Source organism: Orbicella faveolata, unplaced genomic scaffold (assembly GCF_042242905.1).
Source record: "Orbicella faveolata isolate gen_17 unplaced genomic scaffold, um_ofav_v1 contig_2, whole genome shotgun sequence".
Classification (NCBI taxonomy): Eukaryota; Metazoa; Cnidaria; class Anthozoa; order Scleractinia; family Merulinidae; genus Orbicella; species Orbicella faveolata.
In genome coordinates this window covers 14059577-14077569 of record NW_028301547.1, presented here as the reverse complement: position 1 = coordinate 14077569, position 17993 = coordinate 14059577, and the positions used below count along the sequence as shown (strand labels likewise).

The 17993-nt window shown below is 38.4% G+C and overlaps 2 pseudogenes; both read right to left on the bottom strand.

Annotated features, from left to right (window-relative positions):
- Positions 1-888: 888 nt before the first annotated feature.
- Positions 889-1876, bottom strand: LOC149112071 (G protein-coupled receptor 83-like; annotated as a pseudogene).
- A 14788-nt stretch (positions 1877-16664) lies between these two features.
- LOC149112070 (G protein-coupled receptor 83-like) lies at positions 16665-17748 on the bottom strand (annotated as a pseudogene).
- Between the last annotated feature and the right edge of the window lie 245 nt (positions 17749-17993).

Here is a 17993-nt window from a genome sequence, read left to right as displayed (position 1 = left end):
GTTGGATCTGTTCAGTACATCAGCCATCGGTATAAAATTTCAGTCAAGCGTAATATATAGATTTAGCCGAACCTAAAAGCGGAGCTCCTGTGCGGGGTTGTTCAAAGCTCGATTAAGGTGGCTCCCTATAGTTTTACGATCGCACGCGCGTTTAGGATGAAAGCTCAAGAAATCTGCGCGTGCTCAAAGGAAAACGACAGTGTTTTTGGATGTTACATGACGTCAACATGAGTACAAAAAAGGAAACTGGCAGTAAAACTTCTCGCGTTTCCTTCGGTGAAATTCCGTAAAATTTGGCAGACGGGTAATAAATACTTTGCATTAGTTGGAACTCGTTTTTCAGGGAAATTTTTCTGCAGTGCTAAAAGACATAAATTTGCAAAATTCTAAAAAAAAACTGCTTTTACAAACCCTACTTTTTCGTGTTTAAATTTCGTATCCCGTCAGGTTTATTGTACTGTAAAAAAATTTGGAAGATTTCACCGAAGGAAATTCAAAATTCACAAATAAAGTCACGAAAACGGTAAAAGAAGCATTTGCTTGGACGTTCAAGATTAAAAGCCAAGCTATTAACACATGTGATAGTAAATCAATATATCATCATTGCTTATTACATTGAATAAGTTTGAGAGGACTGGGTATTTTAAGTTGGCCAGCAAAAGCTCTACTGGTCGATTGGTACTGTCACGTTTTCACTTGTAAGCCTTTAGTCTAACGAGGTGCTACCCTCTAAGCATTCAACTTCTAGCTTACCTCATTATATTCTTTGACGTGCCAAATAAGATATCTTGTCATTTCATGAACTTATTTTTAAATTAGTTAATAAGAGGGTTTATGCACATTCACCTCCGAGGCCATTTGGCACAAGAGGGCGTTGTACGGTCACATTCAGTTCCGAGGCCATTTAGCGCATGTGCTGAAATCTAAGGCAGTGAGACTGTGGTTGACAGACGAGTATGCCGTCAACTCAAACGCTCCTTCTTCCTGAACGAAAGAGTTCAAAGTCTGTCTGTTTCTTAATGGTTCTGCATTTTCAAATCGCCCTTCTAGTCCAATGCAGCCCGGCCTTGACTCAGGTACGAGAAGTCTTGAGCATGAACAAGCAAATTTTAGACTATGGCGAAAGCTTTCGACAAATATACAATACAAACACGGATTACATGCACTACTGTTCAATATCAGCCAGAAAGACATGGCAAACTCAATGGGGTAGTGCAAGATGGATGAAATGTCACTGGATCTCACATGAATCAAGTCTGAGAGCATGATAGAAAAAACTGGCGCCCATGAAACGATAAACACGATTACAACTGATATCATTAAAACAGTGACCTTTCGTGCTGTACGAATAGCAAGCGCTTGCTGATTGTTGGAAACTTCGCCAGGAATGTTTCTTCTCCAAAGACGATAAAAATGATAGAATAAACTCAATGAAAACGATAAACGAGACAACCAGACAGCACAACAATGAGTACATTTCTAGGGAGCTTCTATCAAATACACACAGCGGCCTTTTCTCATCCCCAAAGCAGTGAAGTTTCGGTGTCAATGCCGCTTAAACAAACAACAAAACTGAAATCAGCCGCACAGCTGGAATTCCTACTTTTACCACCCATTTTGATGACAATTTATACTTTAATGGTCGAGCGACGGCAAGATATCGATCAATAGCGATAGCCACCAAGTTAAGAATAGCGCAGAAAAGCAAGAGAGAACCTACAAATAGTAATATTCTACAAGTGACGTTTCCCAGGGTGCCTTCAAACCACGTGTCTCCAATGTGCTGATTTTTAATAAATGAAGGGGTCTGGAACACAGTGATCAAAAGATCACAAATTGCCGAGTTCATCATAAGAAAAAAAAAAAAAAATTAAAAACTGATCATTGGATAATGCAGTTTAAATGTTTTCATTGGTTTAGCCGTCATGGTATATGAATAATCATTAAAAACTGGATCATTGGATAATGCAATTCGAGAATTTTATTTGACTTAGCCATCGTGGTTTATGAGCCATTATACCATGGAAGGCGCGGAGGCCTCATGGTTAGTGCGCTCGACTCCGGAGGGAGGGGTCCGGATTCGAGCCCTGGCCGGGGACATTGTGTTGTGTTCTTAGGTAAGCCACTTTACTCTCACAGTGCCTCTCTCCACCCAGGTGTATATATGGGTACCGCCTAATTTATTTCTGGGGGTAACTCTGCGATGGACTAGCATCCCATGCAGTGGGGAGTGGAAATACTCCTAGTCGCTTCATGCTACTGAAACCGGGATAAGCTCGGGTCTGATGGGCCACTTGGCTCGTATGCAGACTTTAATATATTGTACCATGCTTTACAAATAAGGTAAACGTACACGTATTTTTTGGAGTCCTTTTTAGTTTTATTTTGTTTTAGTTTTCTATATTTTGGGGCCGTTTTTAATAAAACAGCTATTCTACTCGCACCTCGTTGGTCTCCTGATATGAGATATTATTATATAGATAGGACCCTGCGCGCGCTCTGATTGGTCAAAAAGCCCATGTTTCATCAGAGTAGAAAACATAGAAAAAGCGTCTTTTATTGTTTTTCGCCGCATTACCTCTATATCATAAAGCAAACGAAGGAGCCTAAGCCGTGTATTACATTGTGATAAAACACTCCGGACATTTGAGAACACTCGAGAAATGTAGAAAACACTCGCCGCGGTTCGTGTTTTCTACATTTCCCTCGTGATCTCAACTTCCCGTCGGGTTTTATCACAGTGTAATACACGGCTTAGGCTTCCAAGAGACTGTGGCTTAAGCATCCAAGAGACTGTGTAGATCTACTTTTTGCGAGAGAGATTTACTGTCCAATCATGTCAAACACAACGAAGCCATATCAAACAGGCATGGTGGCTGGTGATGTATGTATAGTCCTATTTTTGTACTAGAGACGACTGAGATATGTAAACAACTGGAATAAAAACTTGAAATATTTATTAATTGTATCTGTCAACAATCGTTTTAAATATTTCTGCATTGCTTTGCTGAACACAAACAATTGCTAAGATAGAAATAAAGTAATGTGAGTTCCGTTTCCAAGAAAGAAAACTATTGTTATTTTTATTGTGTACATTACAATCCGCAATACCCCTTTTAATTTGTATTGCATCCAGCTGAGGGGACTCCAATAGTTGACTTAAGGTGCGCTTTTTATCAGGCGGGACTTATGGCAAAAGAGTCACAAAAAGGCAGGGATTTTAAACACTCATTGCTAATTTATCCAGGAAAAGAGAAGTAATGGGTCTACTGTAGATATGTGAAAGGGGTTTCAAGCTTGAAGCTGCATGTACATGTATATGAAAAAAAAAAAAACACTACAAAAGGGAAAGTATATTGACCTTGGGGAAGAGCCTCCTTGTGGATAACTTGTTTAGGTCCCTTCTCCCTTCTCCTGGGCAGAGTTACATGGAGAAGACTTATATAACTGTAAATAAAAACATCCCTTTCACTTTAGGTTCAAATTCAAAAACAAAATTGAACTTTTTTGGTAAGATGTAGCAGGGATTTTCTGGCGGAATATCATTTTCAGCCAAACTTTCTCAAGTAGCCCTTTCTGGGAGGGATGCTGAAAACGATTTGAAATGATTCTTATAATATTTGCAGAAATACTTTTCTCTCTATTCCCATTTACCAGCTAGTTTAAATCATATTGTTCATGTTTGCAATATCTTTTAATTATTTATTCAACTTTGCCTAACTGATTAAAATACTTATATACATAAATTAAAAATGTTTATTATTAGGCAGGAAGACCACTACAACCTAGCCAATTACAGTGGATCCCTCGTAATATCCGTGTCGCACTGAAGTAAAATTGTGCAAAATATTCTTGGCACATTTCTCAAGCTGATTGTCTTAAAATTATGAATGTCAAAACCATGTGACATACTTTCTGCATAATTGCAATACAGCCTTTTCATAATGCAACACTCGAATGTTAACTGAAGAAGCACCACAACCAAATTACCTTGACCCAAAATGTACCGCTGACTCACTAATATTGTACATATTATGACCAACAACTCTGACTGGGTGTCAATTTAGGACTGGTGATTACAGGAAACTCTCATTTAATGGCTTCCTAGTGCAACAGACTGTAGAAATCAATTGACACTACATGTACAAGTTAATATAATAACAATTATTTTCCAATGTCAGTCAAAATTAATTAACATATTCAGTTTTAAAATTTATAAGCAGTCTAAATAAACAGCCTGTAATTTGATTTTTATTTACTTGCCTAGTTACACTGCACATGTACTACTTGAGCTTTCAAAAAGTCATTTCAAAAATTATCAACAACAAACTAATTATAGGTGAAGTAAATGTATGTAGGTAATGTATCCACGACTTCTTGATTGTTTCCTTTGATATACCTATATACCTATACCAGTCAAGCAACATATGCAATGAACGAAAATGGCCTTTATTTCGACAGATTCACTTTCTTTATTTTTTAGGGAATTGTTTTGTAGGTACCTCGAGAACCACACAAAACCATAAATGTAAACTCCAAAATTTGGGGGTTACGCTGTCCTCGCTTAAAATTCGCACATTTAATGAAACATCCCACCCTGCAAGTAGAGCCTTTTGTTACGGTACATATGCTTTTTACCGAGAATAGACTCTACACGAATCGTGTCAAGTTCTTATTGTGCATGCTCAGCGCGTTGCTAAGATACAGTTTCGAACCCAGGCCGGATCGCCCTTCATGTAAAATGTAAACAGAGCGCAAAAAAGAGTCGTCGTGTAGAACTTGGAGGTTCTTGGTAAGAAGAGTTAAGGTGAAGAATGAAAAGGATTCGTGCTACCTGTGTTGTGGGCTGAATGCCTGAATTTGTGCGGTGCTAGAAGTAAGTACAACTTTATACTGCGGAGTCACAATGGCCTTGCCAACAGCTGGAACAGTTTAGAAGCAAACACAACCGAAGCAATCCGGCAGGATAAAGTTGCAAAACCGAACTCTTTTCAGCACTGGAGGACAATAGTTGAAAGGACATTTAAATACAAATTTCCTTTCTAATCAAGTACACACAAATCGTAATCGTTCTTGGTATGCACGCGTGAGTAGTTTCGTTTGCTATTTGTTAATGCGTCTTGTCTAATTACTTTCGACACTCAATTGAAAACCGCTCTATAAGTGAAACCGAAATCTTTCATTTGCACCCCTAAGAGACATTGCACCTCCTGGCAATGCGAAACAAATTTGTTAAATGTGTTCTGATCATCCTCTTGACTTAATATAAGCTGTCAAAAATGATACAAATTACTAAAATTATAATGAAAAGGGTTATCAAGGTAAAACTTTCTGCAAAGTTTGCATAGCTCTGATCTCCCTTCTTGTAGGAAGTTTTATCTTGATTGTCCAAGCATAATTTTTTAACATTTCTTTTGGGCAGGCTTCGCAATCACACTGTTTACCACACAAATCACAGCCCTTGTGCAGTATGGAAGGTTTTTGTATCTTCTCATTAAAAATCTGTTTTAAAAACTGTTTCCACATGCCTACATTTAACTTTGTTTTTAACAAATGCCCTCATTGTGGGATCACAGTGACACAAGTGGTATGCATGGTAAAACAATATGGACAAAACATCAGAATCATTCCTTTCACCCCTTCCAAGTGCTTGAAGGTAGGATTCCATGTTCTCTGGCACTCCAAATATAACAACCCTTTTAGATGTTGGGTATGTTAACTCCCGTTCCCAGGGCACTAGCTGTTATTACCAGGCAAGTATTTCCATTGTGAGACAGTAAATCAGTCCTGAAAAAAAACTTTGTATTATCCTTGATGTCTTGAGGGGTCTTTGAGTGATACATAGTCCCTAATTGTACTTTTTCATGGAAGGAAGTGTTGAAAAGTGTCATAAATGTCACCACGTTACTGTCTTTAATGACTGGCAGAAAATTATGATTTTTTTTCAACATGCACACTGTTTACCATATCATTGATAAGGCAATTAAAGGTATCCTGTGGTTCACTCTTAGGATGCATTCCTTGGGGGTGATCTGGATCAGGATCAGTGATCCAAGATCACTCAGATCATGGTACATCAAAGGAACTGATGAATCCACTCTGGTCATGGATTCATCAGCTCCTTTTGTTTGATGCACAATGATCTGAGTGATCTTGGATCCCTAATCCTGGTCCAGATCACCCCAAAGGAACACACCCTTAGCTTTTTCAACAATATATTTGACATTTCTTTTGTCAGGTGACATCCTAATGGTTTTGACAGTTGCCATATTTAACATCTTATTAATTTTATTAATTTTTCCCCAACTTTTTGCTGGCTGTTGTAGTCAGGCAAACATTGGAACTTTCAGAACTGCTTTTACTGTATGTTGCCAACTATAGAATAGGCAGCCTGGAAGGGAACTTGGCCATGACTACCAGTCCAACTTAACCAGTGTGACATGAATATCATCATGTGAATATCAATAAGTGATAATTAATCAACAATTAATGTTGATTCATTGTGGCAAAGATTAAATAATGCCAAACCAATAATAAAAATGCTCAAAAGTATGCCTGAGTAACAATAAAAACTGCACAATATGCTTTCTAGTAAACTAAAATGATATCATAATTAAATCATCAGGTATATACAATCATGATTCAATTTAATTGGTTTTATTTGACGTCTTATTTAACTTATTTCAGGTTTGTGCATGCATAATTATCCTTCACCGACACAAAGGAAAATAATAATGAAAAACAGTAAAGATGAGTATTACTCATGATCTGTAAGAAGCTGAAAAAAGAATGACAACTCACCAAATAACCACACAATGAGTTTCATCTCAAACAGCGCCAAAAATATTTTCTTCGCTCAGATTTGATGAACCTTCTTAATACTTTACTTGAAAACAACAAATCGCCGGGGTCGCCCTAACCTGCGATCATACCCTCCCTCCCTTGGTTAGGGTCGCCCTGTTTAAATTCTTCGAGCTTCAAACAATTCTTACCGAAAACTTGGTAAGTTTGGCTTTGGTCTTCGATCAGCGCAGATAGTGGGCAGAGAAAATCAGAGATCAGAGTGCTTTTGTAACTCTTTTGCGAACGGGAGCGAAGGTTGATAAGCTTATAAAATGAAAGATTTTCCGTGACCAGTGACCCTGGGTAAAGATACGAAAGTCCCAGATGTGAAAGACTTGATAGAAGCTGACTGATGCTTGCGTGTAAGCAGAGCATCGTCAAGCATTTTCGCACGATTTTCGCCGGCCCTTTCGCCGCCATGTTTTTCTAACATCCAGTGGGCTCAGTTTCGACCATCGGTTTCTCGTAAAAGTTGATGCTCGCACTCGAAAAACCAGTTTGACGACTGTAATCGGGAATGACTAGCCCGAGATTTGGGGCTACAGCGACTTCAAAGGCTAAAGCAGATTTGTGCAGAGCCTCCTTTTCCGTCTCCTGTCCGCTCAAAAAAGCGATAAAAGAGGCTCTGCTCACATGGTGGAAACATCCCAATTCTTTCAGAATTACTGTATAATTTCTTTCCTCTTTCCACACAACTAAAAACTGTTTGCTTGTCTCAAACACAAGCAAAGGTATGACGTTTTTCCTTATCCCCTAAAAAAGTCTTTGCAAAGAAACGGATTTTTTTCAAAACTGGGACCTCTGAATGAATGATGACTGTTATCCGGGTAATGTGCTAGGCCTAAGCTACAAAGATCTGCATTAACAGTTGTAGGCACTCATAATTTTAGAGCGCAATCAGCACAATCCAGCTCGACATCTGCGATTTCTTCAACATCTGCTCCATCAACAAGTCGTTTCCCTTTGCACAGTTCGGTGCCTGCATCTTCAGCAAATCCATCAGCATAAAATACAATATTTGACCAGCAGTTTCAATCAGTTCAAATTAAGCTTCTTCATCAGCGAATCTGGCAGAATTCACCGGTATGCCGTTGTTCATGTACAGCATGGCCACGAATCAGAATCTCTCGACGCCATTTCAAATTTTTAACAGTTGTGTGTTAACACCAAGTCCCAGTCCCGAGAAGCCAAGAAAACAAAGAATCATCATTGACTCTGACTCTGATTAGCTTACAACTTGAAGTCAGCAGTCCACTCAGCTTTAAAACATTTTACTTTTGCAGGAAAAAGGCGGTTCAAGCTCACGATGCGAGGAGTTATTATTATTTTTAATCGTGAAAACGTGACATATACGGCCGGCATCTACTATTACATAACGACCGAGTCTGATTACGCGAAACGTGACTCTCGCCTTGCAGAATATGGAGATGTTGTGTTATAACGGTTTGAATACATAAAGGTTTGTATGGGGACAAACGGTAATCGACATTATAGCTGAAATTTTGATATTTTTGCAATGAAAATGACTTACCTCGATGCCTTGTTGTCTTTTCTATTGTCATCTTGCTTCACAGCTCGATCCGAAGCCTTTTAAGCGAGTTATCGCTTTTTGGTTTTCCTCTCCTAAGAAAGAGTAAAGCTGGACACGGCGTCGACAAAATCTGAATCGGATTGGACCGGATCACGGATCGGATCACGGATCGGATCACGGATCGGATCACGGATCGGATCACGGACCGGATCACGGATCGGATCACGGATCGGATCAAGGAAAAAAAATTCAAAATTCAAAATTCAAGATCAAAATTTTGTTGAGCAAATTACACTAGAGTGACTACTGTGAGCAGAACGTTTTATTTAATTCAGGTGTGATATTCCTTTATTTTTTTATAATATCAAGCCAACTGGGAGCTGGTCACAGATGAATTTTTTTCAGGCTGTTGGGTTTTGATTGCGATGATGAATCATGCCTTCATATCTTTCTCCACAGTTCAGATAAATGATATTTCGTATATTCGCTTGCATCAAGGGTAAACTGTCATAAAACGAGTCAGAATGGTAATAATAGGACGAACGTATGAATCGAAACACAAAAACTAAAAACACTAAAAAATTAAACACCTGATGATTTCAAACAATTTTCGTTTCTGAGACAAGTCTATAATTTTACAAGATATGAGTTTGGAATACGATATTTCGTACTGGAATAAAACCAAACAGACCATTTGTATTTCAAGGAAATATAGCTGTTTTACAAAAAAATATAGGAGTAACATCGATAGTGTGAACGATAACGCAACCCGAGAATAAACAACATTTTAGGAGTTACGTCACGATTTTTAAAGTCATTTTTAGGGTCGTAAAGAGTTGCCTTTATATGGAATAAAACCTTAAAATGATCGTGTTCTAGGATAGAAAGCACTTAAGAGGCAAGACCAAATCAAAACGGAATGAGGATCGCTAAGGATGGCAAAGATTAACGAGGACTACAAATGACGACCTTGAAAAACTGGGCTAGTTTTTTCAAGATGCGCAAATCGTAACGTAGCTCCTCTAAAGCAAGTCATGTCCTTAAGCTTTCGTACGTAAGCTTTCTCATTAACTGTAACGCTAACTGTAATGCTCACATCTGACACGAAAAAGTAGCCGAGAATTAGCTACTGGTACTAACAACAATTTCAAAAACGAGAATGGAAGGTTCACGCAAGCTTCAAGCCAACTAACGTTCAAATATAACTACATCTGCCTGTTCATTACAATTTAAATTCGTCGTAAATTAGGCGCTTATGTGGCTTTTTAAATGACCTCTTGTCATTCTCTGTAATTAACATGTCATTGCGTCAAATTCGGGATTCTTATTTTTATTTAACATAATTTAGTTTTCACTTTTATTTTTATTTATTATTATCTTATAAAAGATTTGATTTTTTTTCTTTAAAATGTTTTTTTTTCTGTGATCCGATCCGTGATCCGATCCGCTATCCGATCCGTGATCCGATCCGTGATCCGGTCCGTGATCCGGTCCGTGATCCGATCCGTGATCCGATCCGTGGTCCGGTCCGGTCCGCTCCGATCCTGGTTTTGTCGACGCCGAGCTGGACACTCGATTCCAGGGCGGAAAAAGGCCGGGCGGTGAAACGGGCAGTCTGCTCTTGGTCCAATGTGTGATGCGGAGAAAGACTGGCACGAGCGCTCCTTCCGCGCTTCCGGTGAGATTAGTGGCTGCCAAAAATCTCCTCTCGACGAGCCGGAAATCAACTTTTCTTTCTTTATTTTTGAGCCACCAGTGGTGTATTTTCAAAAGCCTTTTTGATGCTTTAGACCCAAAAGTCAATACGTTTATGTCTGTTGCAATGATGTTTAAGTAGTTTCGTCGTAGGCTACCCAATTTGAGTGAAGTAAGACATTGTCGAATGCAGGTATGTCCCGCTTATGATGACCAAGCCGTGATCTGCTGCTTCTTTTAGGAGTACTCCACATTACTCCACTCTAAATTTTACATATGTTGAAGATCGATAGCTTTTACATAACATACTGTAGTAAAAAACCAGCTGGATATATTTGGGTCAGTATAGCAGCGTTTCAGAACTTCAAAGTTTCCCTCCTCTTGTCACACGTTTGCAAGGATTTCGCCATAGAGTCTATCGTAAACGAAAAGTAATAAAATTTTGCTTGTTTGAGTTTCGTCTGAATTGCAAGCAACATGTGATGTCTCATCAAGGCATAAGAACTTTCGTCTGTAGACACTGTTCAGTTTTGTTTCTGTAAAAATCCAATTAATCGCTGGTTGTCGATGAAAAGGAGCGCCCGGCGATGCGTGTTTTGTAGCTAAACATGACAAATTGACTTCAATTACGCGATTTCGCGTAAAAACGTACATCGAACTCAAACAATATCTCTAGCTTTATATATGTTTAAGACTGATTCGATAAATATTTGAGAACATGTTAGAAGTTTAGCTGGAAATGTGGGAAGACAGCAGAGATATTAAATCAGCAAAATTACGGTAGCACTTTTCAGTAGGCCCTTTGCAGCTGGGGTCACGTGACCAAATATTTCCTAAAACATTTTTGTATTATGGGCTATAACTTAAGGTGGCTCCATAGGGTAATCATTTATGGCGTTGCGCGCGCAAGTGTAATGTTTTGAATGCTGTTTTTGCATTCGCTTTCAAAGTCCTCTCAAACTTATTACATATAATAAGCAATGATTAAATACTGTTTTGCTATCATCTCTGTTCAAATTTTGGGATTTAGTCTTAAATTATAAACGCCCAAACAAAAGTGTTTTTTACTGTTTTTATGGCTTTATTTGTGATTTTCATGAATTTCCTTCGGTGAAATCTTCCAAAATTTTTACATCATATCCCTTCCAGCGGGATACGAATTTTAAACACGAAAAAAGTAGGGTTTGCAAAGGCAGTTTTTTCGATATTTTCAAATTTGTCTTTTACCGCTGCAAAAAATCTGGTCTTATAGATTTCCCTGAAAAACGAGCCCGGACTAAAGTAAAATATTTGCTACCAATCTGCCAAATTTTACGGAATTTCACCGAAGGAAACGCGAGAAAATTCACTGTTAGTTTTGCTTTTTGTGCTCATGTTGACGTAATAAAATGTCGAAAAACACTGACGTTTTCCTTTGAGCGCGCGCAGATTACTTCCTCAGCGCTCGCGCGATCGTAAAACCATAGGAAGCCACCTTAAAGAATGCCAGAAATGGAAAGAGCGCATCGAAAATACCACAATGGCCAAGTTTGAGGCCCCGGGAATGAACGAATAAGTTTATATCACAGTTTGAATTTTCGGAAAATTTAGAGGATTTGTATGGAAAATGTTGCCGAAGAGCAAGGTCTTGCTCTCCAACAACTTTTTGTATACAAATCTTCTCATTCTTTCAAAAATTCAGACCGTCATAAAATCTCATTCTTTGATGATGGGAGCCTCAAACTTGGCCATTTTGACATTTTCGACATGCTTTTTCCATTTTTGGCACTCGTTAAGTTATAGCCCATAATTTTATGAAAAGTAGGTCACGTGATGGCTTAGCTACAAAGGGCCTATCAACCCGAATAACGATTTCATTTTGTTGTTTGAGTTCTCAAAACTCATTTTCTTCCTCATTTTCGCAGTATAAAATTTCACTATGAAGAAACCGTGATCTTAGTAACTTTTTAGCGTTGGCAAAAATTATCGCATCATTTCAGCACAAAAGATGGCGAAAAAAATACTTTGACAAGATTTCATATTGAGAAATTAAAAACACCGACTCGGACTTGAAAGTACACGCGCTACATTATGCAAATTAGCTACTTGTACGCGTCAGACTTTCCTGATCGCCACAAGCAGAAACAATAAGAAACTGATCGAAAACAGATTTTGGTTATGATTAAGCGTTATTCTGATTGTTCTGAGAAACGCAAAAATTAACCGGCGATGCCAGAGTAAAGAGTTTCATAACGTTTATTCAGAAGAAATACAAAAGATTACGCGTACAACAAGCGCGAGCAGGGGTACTTACCATTTACATGGGAAAACCGGAAATTCCAGTTGGAAAATCAAATAGTTCGCGCCATTCCATTTGGGAAGCTTCAGAAATTATGGGCTGTGATTTGAGGTGATGCTATTTTTCTGCTCTTTTAAGTCTCTCTAGCTTATGTGGACATACTTTATAGCGATTCCCTCTCCGGCAACGTCGCATTTAATTGTTTAATGTTTATGCCTGAAATTTCCAACCGGATAGTTTTTGTAAATCGTAAGCACCCCAGATCTTACAGCGCGAAATATGAAGTCCTGAAGTCCGGCAACCTGAAAAACTCACCTTTGCCCATTGCATGCCTCAGAACAAAAATGCACCAAAAACCTTCCTTAAGCTTCTGCATATAGAAGGGAGTTTCGTAGAATTTCTTTAGAAATCTAAGTTCCAGTGTAAGTAAGCGGAATCTGCTCGTTTTAGTAGAGCCCAGTCTACTGCATCACACCTTTTTGCTCGGACCCGCTCGTTTCACCGCCATACATTTAAGCGCCCTGCTCGATTCTGTACTGACCGCCGCTCGAAGCGAAATAAAACCATTGAAAGCATGCTAGCCGCCTCAATTCCTCCTCAAACAAAAATCCTCCTAGGGGACCGTGGAGCAAAGTACTTGGCTTGTTGAGAACTGTGCGTTCCTTTCCCCTGGTCAGGGCAATTTGCTAGCCCGGCATTCCGCGCGGGCTACGAATGTGTCAATGGCGGGTCCCGGCATCATCATCAATCAGTCTGGATGGCTAGCTTTCTTCGATTCAGAGCTTTGTAGCGTGCGCTATGGGGATGAATTTGACTTGAAATTTAACTGAAAGGGAGCGCTTTACCCTATACTATAACACTGCGGAGTAATTGGGGAGGCTAGCATGCTTTCAACGGCTTTTTTTTTCGCTTCGAGCGGCGGTCGGTACAGAATCGAGTGTTCAGCTTTACTCTTTCAGTCGGATTGTAGTCAATTTTAGAGCGACATTAAACAATTTACACCTCCGTTGTCAGTCTTTTAATACAAATTTTCCCGTTCTTTCGTAACTTGGCTATTTCTCTTTTCTGGGAAATTGCAATTTTTATGATTAATAATGGTAATAGGACTGAGTGGAGTCCAATTCGCTCTGTAATTATACCCGTGATAAACAAAGCGGACTCCCGCTGCGCGGTCGTCCAATTTTGTTATTACTCGTATGATTACAGACCAAAATAGACTCCACTCAGTCCTATTACCATTACGAACTGTTAAAAGAAGGAAAAGACTGAAAAAAAAATCATTATTCTCCGTCGGCTAAACCATTTAAATCAGATTGAATTAAGTGAAAGCTCCAATGATTTATATCTTTCGGCCGGCAGCAATTTGATTTCCTATCATGTACTTTGCTGTACTTTGAGTAACTGTTATCATGTAAATTTCCCAAGTACTGGAGGAACAGCAATCTATTGTTCATGGCTTGGGATTTGTAAATATAAAGACATCTTCAAGCTTGTTTTAACCAATATTTCAGTTTTGCGTCCTATGATCTTGATGACAGGAAGTTAGAGCGATTTCACCGTAAATATCGAGAACTGATCGAGAATGAATGATAACAATTAACGAATAGTGAATTTTGGACCAATAATTATCTCTTGCAAACATTTTATATAACCGCCATTTTTAAAAAGGTTGAAGCTAGAAGGCGTCGAACCTATGGTGACAAGAACGATTCCGTAAAACAACATAAGCACACAGTTGATGAATCTGTAAGATGGACCGGGAGTAGACAAATTGCATCCAGTCGAATATTTCAGTTTGTTCATTGGTGACTGACCGAGTTCCTACAAAAATGAGCTAATAAAGTAGGCAGTTGTCCACAGAGCAGCAAAGTAACTTTCCTCAAATTTTATCCGTTTTGCAGGCGTCTTTACTTCAACGAATATTTAATAACACTATACATTTGAATCAAATCACGTTTTGTACACAGGTTTCATTTTACCCCAGGTTTGGACCTTTCAATTACAAGACGCCAGGTTGAAAATCACTACTCTGGTGTATTATGCCGCTTACCTTTCTCGTCTGTTTCACTGTAGTTTGAAGTAATTCCTTCAGCACTTGATATCCACACACAACTCACAATAACGAGGCAACCAATCTGGCTTAAAGAACAAGGGAAATGTCTTTCAGTCTTAGTCGCTTGTCGTTTTACGCTACAGGCCAGAAGTGAATTGCTGTTTTTCATTTGAGACAAAATATCACGCTGGCATACAAAGCAACATCGGTAAAAAGACGATTGCAACGTCACTTAAATATTAATAAAATTCATAAGTTTAATTACGGTTTCTTTCCTCAGTGAATAGGATTAAAATTATTTTTAAGTTCATCATAAACAAAATCTCAAAATCAACGAAATGTTTCGATGCTGTATTTTGTTTATTGCCTTTTTCTGCTTAATTATGGGCTGAAAATTGCAAAAAATCGTTATAATTTCAACATTACATTTTCTTAGATTTAGAGACCAACAGGACATGATTAAAAATTGTTTGGGAAAGTATTTGTTTTGTTAGGAAGCTTCGAGGTACTGTTATGGAAATTAATGTTAAATTAGTAATTAAAATCAGTTCATCATTGTTGTAAATGTTTTTTCTGTTAAATTCGTCGAAAGAAAAGACTTCAAGTTCGTCGTTTGCTCGGTTAATAAGTGGGACCTTTCAAGATATAAGGAGGAATCAGGGGAGGAATGAGTATAGGTAATCGTGTGAATGTGAGTGTAATTAAGGATTTACACTACGAGTGAGATTTGAAAATTCTCTCAAAGTTGCACGAGTATACCACGAGTAGTGTAAATCCTTAATTGCTCGAGCCTTCATACGATTGCTCTTTTATTATATGACTGAGAAAATCACAAAAGCGCGCCCGTTAATTTGCACTGCAGTGTAAATTAAAAATAAACGATAACTCGGCCTGCTCTCAGCAAATCATAATTAATGAAGTAATTTTGTCAGTTATATAATAAATAACCCTGTTATCATTAGTATCCCTTGTTCCCTCGAAATATATTTGATCATGTTCCCTTGTTTTTCAAAACCTCCTAAAAGAAGTCTTCAGATAAGTATGCAAATGCCTAGCTCATGACACCTGCTTTTTGATCTTTTTAATTTCTCGTACTATTAATGGTTAATAGTAACGTCGATTGGGATGCGCAAGACAGTAAAGAATAAATTTAGATTTCACCTTTGAATTTCTCAGTGAAGCCGTTGGATCTGTTCAGTAAATCCACTATCGGTATAAAATCTCAAGCTAAATAGTTAATGCAGTATTCAATTCCAAATGGAAACACGAAAAGTTAGCCGTCGTGGTCCACGTTCTTCTAATACACAGAGCTTGGCCATTTCACTTTGTTGTTTTGCGGTGGACTGTCAAGAAACGTACTAAGATCCAAAACGCACATACCGCTTAATAGCCACTGCTCGCCTCATTTAACATTTTGTTTGCTGGAGTTTGTTTGTTTTACCATACGGGTTGTGTTCAGCTCGATTCGTAACAAATCGATGTACATACACACATACATACATAAACATACATAAACTTTATATAAACATATATAAACATAAATAAACTTTATATAAACATATATAAACATAAATAAACTTTTACATGTGGAGAAATTACAAAGGGAGTGGCTTTTCTGCTACTTATTGAACGTTCTCGTTTTTCCTCATTACGTTACAGTGACAACAAGTTTCTCGAGAAATTTGCTTAAGTTACCAACGACTCGTGAACCGTGTGCACGGATCCTTTTAGTAAATTAGCAATTTCGACCAATTTTTTTAGCACGCTTCAATGTAATCAAGAAATGCACGCACAAATTTGACTGCCTTGTTAATGAAATGCTGTGTATTCAAGATCTTAAACCAGCGCTGAATGTACAGTCTGATTCTCTTCGTGCTAAAGTATTCATGTAATTAGCTTGGCGCTCTCTCAAGCAAATTCGTTTCAACTTAGCCTCTTCACAAACCGCTTTTATCTTTAATTATGTAACCTTGATAATGGCGCAAAACGTCGGTTTCTATCACTTATATTTCTTGTCTCATGTATTTCCAAATCGTTTCTTATAATAATAATAATAATAATAATAATAATAATAATAATAATAATAATAAATAGTGTTTTCAGGGCTAGAGTCTCTCTTCTTTGTTCAATTGTTTTAAGATCTTGTTACGCCCTCCAAGCCGGGTGCGTGTTGCCTTTTTACAAAGCTTAATTGAGTCATCGTTAGGGGGTAAATGTTACTGAAATTGTTCTTCTAGCAACATTTCAAGTTAGCCAGCTAAAGCTAGTCGATTGGTCTTGTTCCTTTTTCACTTGTAAGCCTTCAGTCTAACAAGGTGCGACTCTGTGGTAAGCAGTTGAGTATGCTGCCAACTCAACAGCTCCATTTTCCCTAGGGAAAATGTTCAAACGTTGCCTTTTTCTCATTGATTCTCCAGTTTCAAATTGCCTCACTTGTCCAATGCAACACAGCCTTACATTAGGTGCACGACATCTTAAGCAAGCAGTTTTTAGACTTTGACGAAAGCTTTCGATAAATATAAAATACCAACCAGTAATTGATGGCAAAAAAAGGGGTGTTTCTTTCAGATTAAGATTTAAATAGCGGACTCAGTATCAAAAACGTCTGCGAGTATGACATTTAAAGCTGGTGCTCATGCATGAAACAAAAAAAACTATCACAACTGATATCATTAAAACAGTGACCTTTCGTGCTGTACGAATAGCAAGCGCATGCTGATTGGTGGAAACTTCTTAGGAATGATTCTTCGCCAAAGACGATAACAAATGATATAATAAAGCACAATTAGAACCACGAATGATCCAGCTGCACATGACACTTGACATAGATAACTTCTCTTCAGGAGAGCTGTGTTCAGACTTGCATTCTTCGGTGTTCCGTCTTCGGTGTAGTTCTGAATTTTCGTCACCAATACCGAGTTTATCGATTAAAGAGTTGGAATTAGCCATATGACTGGAATTCCTATTTTTACCACCCATTTCGATGACAATTTATACTTTAATGGTCGAGTGACGGTAAGAAATCGATTAATGGCGATAGCTACCAAGTTAAATTTTGGCAGTACAGCAACACAGACTCTGAATCCCAAACGTGGTCATTTTTCAAATGACCGTTTTCAGTGAGCCTTCAAACCAGGTGTTCCAAAGTAAAACCGGTTGATAAATAAAGGGGTCTGGAGTGCGGTGATCGAAAGATCGCAAACTGCTAAGTTCATGATGAGACAATTCGTTGATGTTCTCATGGAGCGAGTTTTGGTTACGACGAAGATGACAAGAGTTGCTCATCACAGACACCAGGGAGATGAACAACATGGCGCTGGTGAAAATCACTTTCGCTGGGTAGCTGTATTTAATTTATATCAACTGATCCCACTTGTCACTTGTATTTTCTTGGTATACGCACATGCCTCTAAGTGACTCGTGGGATATTCCATGGCATATCACTCGAAAGCGCTGCAAAACCATTATGTATTGGGTTCCTTCAAAAGGGCTATATCGGTATCTTGATACGCCGATTTTTTGTACCACTGAGGAGGTGGAAAGATATGGTGTACATGGAGGGAGGGAGACAGAACTGATGACAGTGCGCTAGC